This window comes from Xenopus laevis, chromosome 7L, assembly GCF_017654675.1.
Source record: "Xenopus laevis strain J_2021 chromosome 7L, Xenopus_laevis_v10.1, whole genome shotgun sequence".
Taxonomy (NCBI): domain Eukaryota; kingdom Metazoa; phylum Chordata; class Amphibia; order Anura; family Pipidae; genus Xenopus; species Xenopus laevis.
The window spans coordinates 130,065,190-130,072,940 of NC_054383.1; positions in this window are offsets into that span (position 1 = coordinate 130,065,190).

Genomic DNA, 7,751 nt, shown 5'->3' on the forward strand with positions numbered 1-7,751 from the left:
CTATTTAGATTGACGTAAGCATTTTAACGAAGTTTCACTAGGCAGAACATTTGCTTAGAAATGTCCACGCTGACGAAGTTTCGTCATCGTTCATCTGCCGAGATAAAACCTCACATTTTGATAAATAATTGTGTGGCAAAGCCTTTCCAGGCAAAAATTCCCCTTTAGTAAATTTGCCCTTGGACTTTGCACCTTTGCCTCACCTTAGGTTCCCAAACTTTTTTTTTACCCATGAACCACATTCAAATGCAAAAAGAGTTGGAAAACAACACAAGCATGACTAAAGTCAATAGGCATGCTAAATTAAGGCCCCTATGAGGACTTTTAGACTTCCAGGAGGCTTTACTTGACAGTACACCTGGTTTTATGCAATTAAAACTTCCTTCCAAGCCAAGAATTCAAAAATAAACACCTGCTTTGAGGCCACTGAGAGCAACATCCAAGGGGTTGGTGAGTAACATGTTGCTCACGAGCCACTGGTTGGGGATCACTTCCTTAGGACATGTAGGTAGAAATTTATGCTGGAATTTTTTCTTACCTTCTGTTAGAATGTTACAGGAAAGACGGAGGAACCACCAGTAAAACCAAAAAGCATCTTCCATGTGTTCAGCAACCAACACCCACTTGTTCTGTCTTAAAGGCAAATAGGTTTTGGCCCCCCATGACCAATTCCTAAGTCTATTGACTTGTGTACAAAACGATGCCCTCTCCAATCTCTCCAAACCAATTACAGGAGCTCAGTTAGAATCAAACTGCTGGTGCATCTGAAATAAATGACCTTTCCATGCCTTTGTCTGGAATTCACAGGAATCAGAAGTTAGAAGTGCAAGTGGTCCAAGCCCCGCTGTGTTTATCCTGTGCAGAAAAGCCTCTTCATTAGGAGTAAACATCACTTAATAAATGGCACCTTATCTGTAAGTGCATCATTAACATATTTATGTCTTGGTGTCCTTCATTCAATGTTTTGCCATAGATCCTAACTCTACCATATTTCACCTTCCCCTGGGTGGGACATGGGATCTCTGTCTACAAGGGACTTTGATTTTGCTTGTAATTAGCCTGAGAGTCTATTAATACGGAAATGCGCCATATGTATAAGTACAAAAGGATGTGAGCAGAACGTCTCTGTCCCTTGTGCCAATATCTCAGCACTTATTTAGAATCCTCCACTACTCTGCCTTTTCATCAAAGGAAATTATTGCTATTCTTGAAATATCCCCTTTATTTGATTAATACGCAGCCTGATAAGAAAAACCCAGTCAAGCCGTGTGCCAAAGTGAGCTTTTTAGCTAAATACAGGAATAGGAGCCAGTACTGTTACACTGCAGAGTAAATACATTTTAGCCACATATTTATTCCTGCCCTGGAGAAATGAACAGCAATCAGGAATATTCATATGAACACAATTAGGGGTTCTGTGACCATATAAAGGCACAAAGCTGCAGGCTGAGTTATACAGCGAACTCTGAGTATCACTCGTGTATTATAAGGGATAATGTACCCCCTACTGTAAATGATAAGGATATTAGAAGTCACTGAGGGGTTGTTCTGTGACCATATAAAGGCACAAGGCTGCAGGCTGAGTTATACAGGGAACTCTGAGTATCACTCATGTATTATAAGGGATAATGTACCCCCTACTGTAAATGATAAGGATATTAGAAGTCACTGAGGGGTTGTTCTGTGACCATATAAAGGCACAAGGCTGCAGGCTGAGTTATACAGGGAACTCTGAGTATCACTCATGTATTATAAGGGATAATGTATCCCCTACTGTAAATGATAAGGATATTAGAAGTCACTGAGGGGCTCTGTGACCATATAAAGGCACAAAGCTGCAGGCTGAGTTATACAGCAAACTCTGAGTATCACTCATGTATTATAAGGGATAATGTACCCCCTACTGTAAATGATAAGGATATTAGAAGTCACTGAGGGGTTGTTCTGTGACCATATAAAGGCACAAGGCTGCAGGCTGAGTTATACAGCGAACTCTGAGTATCACTCATGTATTATAAGGGATAATGTACCCCCTACTGTAAATGATAAGGATATTAGAAGTCACTGAGGGGTTGTTCTGTGACCATATAAAGGCACAAGGCTGCAGGCTGAGTTATACAGGGAACTCTGAGTATCACTCATGTATTATAAGGGATATTGTACCCCCTACTGTAAATGATAAGGATATTAGAAGTCACTGAGGGGTTGTTCTGTGACCATATAAAGGCACAAGGCTGCAGGCTGAGTTATACAGGGAACTCTGAGTATCACTCATGTATTATAAGGGATATTGTACCCCCTACTGTAAATGATAAGGATATTAGAAGTCACTGAGGGGTTGTTCTGTGACCATATAAAGGCACAAGGCTGCAGGCTGAGTTATACAGGGAACTCTGAGTATCACTCATGTATTATAAGGGATAATGTACCCCCTACTGTAAATGATAAGGATATTAGAAGTCACTGAGGGGTTCTGTGACCATATAAAGGCACAAGTCTGCAGGGTGAGTTATACAGGGAACTCTGAGTATCACTCATGTATTATAAGGGATAATATACCCCCTACTGTAAATGATAAGGATATTAGAAGTCACTGAGGGGTTGTTCTGTGACCATATAAAGGCACAAGGCTGCAGGGTGAGTTATACAGGGAACTCTGAGTATCACTCATGTATTATAAGGGATAATGTACCCCCTACTGTAAATGATAAGGATATTAGAAGTCACTGAGGGGTTCTGTGACCATATAAAGGCACAAGACCATAGGTGTTACAATGCCTTTATATTTTATGGATTAGAAATATTATTTGTTATATAAACCCTTTTACATATTTTTCTCCCAGTAAGCCTGCTAAAAAAAACACTTGAATTGACATGACTATCTTCAAATTCAGAACATTGTTATCGTTCTGTAAGAAGAGGGATCAAGACATTGCTTTATTGAAGTCACATTAAATGTATTTATTTATTATTATATATTTTGGTATTATCCATGTGTTTTGGCAGACACAAAATGAGAATTTCACCCCCCCGTGCACCTGTATTAAACCTTTTCGAGAACACCTGGGCTCTGTAGATACATAAAGTAATTCATTACAATAGATTCAGAAGAGCACTGCCAAGCAAAGTTTCGTCAGTCACAAGGGTGATTCATTGATTTGGCGACTTTTTGTATTATTTGTGCTGTATTCTCTCATATGGAGACATTTTGTTCTTCCTTGTATATAAGATTGATTCTACTTTACCATAAGAGCCGGAGCTACACATATTGTACATTCAGTGCTGTACTTTTTGCTTACAATTTGATAAAGGACACAAAGCTCACAAACATTTCATAAATAATGGCAGCAATATCACTGGGGACAACAGAGTTTGCAAAGGGAGTGTGGCTGTGGGAGAGCAGATATAGTACGGAGAGATGGTGCCTATAGTAACAGTGGATAATAGTCTCTGGGAAGGGAGTGTGACTGTGGGATAGCAGGTATAGTAGGGAGAGATGGTGCCGATAGTAACAGTGGATAATAGTCTCTGGGAAGGGAGTGTGACTGTGGGATAGCAGGTATAGTAGGGAGAGATGGTGCCGATAGTAACAGTGGATAATAGTCTCTGGGAAGGGAGTGTGACTGTGGGATAGCAGGTATAGTAGGGAGAGATGGTGCCTATAGTAACAGTGGATAATAGTCTCTGGGAAGGGAGTGTGACTGTGGGATAACAGGTATAGTACGGAGAGATGGTGCCTATAGTAACAGTGGATAATAGTCTCTGGGAAGGGAGTGTGACTGTGGGATAGCAGGTATAGTAGGGAGAGATGGTGTCTATAGTAACAGTGGGATAATAGTCTCTGGGAAGGGAGTGTGACTGTGGGATAGCAGGTATAGTAGGGAGAGATGGTGCCTATAGTAACAGTGGATAATAGTCTGTGGGAAGGGAGTGTGACTGTGGGATAGCAGGTATAGTAGGGAGAGATGGTGTCTATAGTAACAGTGGATAATAGTCTCTGGGAAGGGAGTGTGACTGTGGGATAGCAGGTATAGTAGGGAGAGATGGTGCCTATAGTAACAGTGGAGATAATAGTCTCTGGGAAGGGAGTGTGATTGTGGGATAACAGGTATAGTAGGGAGAGATGGTGCCTATAGTAACAGTGGAGATAATAGTCTCTGGGAAGGGAGTGTGATTGTGGGATAACAGGTATAGTAGGGAGAGATGGTGCCTATAGTAACAGTGGAGATAATAGTCTCTGGGAAGGGAGTGTGACTGTGGGATAGCAGGTATAGTAGGGAGAGATGGTGCCTATAGTAACAGTGGAGATAATAGTCTCTGGGAAGGGAGTGTGACTGTGGGATAGCAGGTATAGTAGGGAGAGATGGTGCCTATAGTAACAGTGGAGATAATAGTCTCTGGGAAGGGAGTGTGACTGTGGGATAGCAGGTATAGTAGGGAGAGATGGTGCCTATAGTAACAGTGGATAATAGTCTCTGGGAAGGGAATGTGACTGTGGGATAGCAGGTATAGTAGGGAGAGATGGTGCCTATAGTAACAGTGGGATAATAGTCTCTGGGAAGGGAGTGTGACTGTGGGATAGCAGGTATAGTAGGGAGAGATGGTGTCTATAGTAACAGTGGATAATAGTCTCTGGGAAGGGAGTGTGACTGTGGGATAGCAGGTATAGTAGGGAGAGATGGTGCCTATAGTAATAGTGGATAATAGTCTCTGGGAAGGGAGTGTGACTGTGGGATAGCAGGTATAGTAGGGAGAGATGGTGTCTATAGTAACAGTGGAGATAATAGTCTCTGGGAAGGGAGTGTGACTGTGGGATAGCAGGTATAGTAGGGAGAGATGGTGCCTATAGTAACAGTTATATTAGGGATAGATTGTGTGTGTAGAAGCAGAAATGTAGGCCAAAGTGACAACACTAGAGTAAAACAGTGAAAGTATTGTATATCAGTGCTCTATAGCTTATGGCTTAAAGGAATTGTTAAATGTAAAAATAAAAACTGGGTAAATAGATAGGCTGTGCAAAATAAAAAATGTTTCTAATATAGTTAGTTAGGCAAAAATGTAATGTATAAAGGCTGGAGTGATTTGACGTATAACATGTCAGTCTGAACACTACTTCCTGCTTTTCAGCTCTCTTGGTTTACACTGACTGGTTACCCTGGTTACCAGGCAGTAACCAATCAGAGACTTGAGGGGGGGCCACATGGGTCATTTCTGTTGCTTTTGAATCTGAGCTGAATGCTGAGGATCAATTGCAAACTCTGAACAGAAATGTCCCATGTGGCCCCCCTTCAAGTCGCTGACTAACTCAGAGTTATAGAGCTGAAAAGCAGGAAGTTGGATTCTGGCTGTTTTATTACACATCCAGTCACTCCAGCCTTTATACATTACATTTTTGGCTAACTAACTATATTAGAAACATTTTTTATTTTGCACAGTCTATGTATTTACACAGTTTTTAGTTTCACACTGAACTATTCCTTTAAGTGCACATGCCCATACCCATCAGCAGCTACAAATATTTTTTTTCTTTCCCTGTAAAGTGACTGTTTATTAGTTTACTTTAAGCACAAAAAAAGGATGAATGTGTGTCCAATGGTTTGTAATTTGTACCATTACCTTCAGCTTTGCTGTATATTATGTGCCTAAGCCAAGGGATCTTTGTGTATAACACGTGCCATTGATCCCCATTAGTGCCCTACTCCATCATGCAAATTACTTTGCACCAATTTAATAGCATGTAAAACTCACACTGACACTCATGTACTGTGCTCAGGGGCGCTCCACCAATGGGGCGAGTTGAGGCCTCAGGTGGTAGCGCCCCCCTGGGCAAAAATGCCGCTCCTGGTAACTTTAAGAGCTGAATTTCCGTTTTTTAAACCGGAAATTCGGCTTTTCTAGTGCAGAGAGCATTTTCGCTCTCTGTGCTACCGATGCACCCTCGAACCCCAGTCGGCGATTTCAAAGTAAGCATGACGGGCAGGGGGGGCGGCATTTTGAACGCTGCCTCAGGCGGCTTAACAGGCTGGAGCTTCTGACTGTGCTTATGATTTAGAGTCGAATACACAATTTGTTCCTCTGATTTACAGCATTCAATTCTTAGGGCAGAGACACACGCTCAGATTCGGGGAGATTAGTCGCCCAGCAACAAATCTCTTCTTTGGGGCGAATAATCTTCGGATCGCTTCGTTTTCCGAAGTTTCCTCGTGAGGCAACTTCGGAAAACGAAGCGCACCCATTGCCATCCTGCCGGCGATTTACATTCTAACCGGCGGGAGGCAGTTCAGGGGCAGTTCATTCCTCTTTAGGAAGTTCTTATGGTCTCTGGGTACTTCCTCCCACACACCTAAACTATGCAGGCAGTTTAAAGGGGACCTGTCATCCTAAAAAATAATTCTTAATCCTGTTTTATGATGTGAGTCAAGCAAAATAAACTTTACTTACACTATATAAATTATTTAAATCTTGTTTCTTTTAGTCTTGGGATTCACAGTCATGTGAAACAGGCAGCAGCCATTTTGTGGACATTGTTATTAAGGCAAGCTTTAAATCATGCCAAAATCTTTCATATGTACCAAAATGGGGCACCTGATGCTCATGCCCATGCACCAGTGTCGGACTGGCCCACCGGGATACCAGGAAAACTCCCGGTGGGGGCAAGTGTCAGTGGGCCTCTTGCTTCTAACCATTTGGCTGATTTCATGGCCATTCCCAATTTCTATGAGAATAAAGAGGCTAAATAGATGGATGAATAGGTTATAGTATGTAAAGAAAAGAGAATAGGAGAATAGAGGTTCAGTAAGGAGAGGAAGAAAACAATACTTAGAGTGGGCCCCTGGTCTCAAGGTTTTTGGGTGGACCCCTGGTGTCCCAGTCCGACACTGCCATGTACTGGCTACAAAATTAAATGTTGGAGATGGAGGGGGGCTGTAAGGAGAGCAGTGACATCTAGGAATTGCAAAGTGAAAGTAATCGCCTGCCCTGCCTCTTTGCCTAAGGCATAGGGGAGGGTCAGGCAATATATGATTGACAGCTGAGAGTTTTGAATGAGTTTATAATTAGTATAGTTGTTTTAATAAAAATAAAAAAAGAATTTGGGTTTCATGATTAATTTTAAAAGGACTTTTATTATACAGATATTTTAAGGTTTTGGTGACAAGTTCCCTTTAGTGATGTGCGGGTCAACCAGAAACCCACAGGACCTTTGGGTCGAGTGATCCCTTCTGCTCTCCCCGCTACCTCACACTGCTGTCTTCAGGCTTCCAGCTCCTGAATTTTTAAACTTGGGCCTGCCCCTTTCGTGACATCACCGGGGAGGTGGGACTGGGCGGGCAGGGTTTGGGTTGGGAGGGGGGTTGGGTTAGAGTTGGGTGCATGTTGCGTGAAACTCGGACCACACATCACTAGTTCCCTTTATTTAGCTACTGATAAAACAGTGAAACTAGTGAGCATAAATGTGATATGAAATGTGACTTTAGATTGTAAGCTCCACTGGGTCAGGCTGAATATTTCCACTTCGCATTTAGGCTGAAAGCCAATAGTTACCTACATCATTTGGTGAGAGATGAACCAATGAATAAGTTACAGTGAGGAGATTTTAACCCAACAATATAAGAAGCCATTTGGCACCACTAGTGATGGCCGATTTTGTCCCGTTTCGCTTCGCCGCATAATTAGCAAAATGGTAAAAATTCACGAAACGAATTGAAGTCAATGGGCGTCAAAATGATTTTGACGTGCAACAATTTTTGACG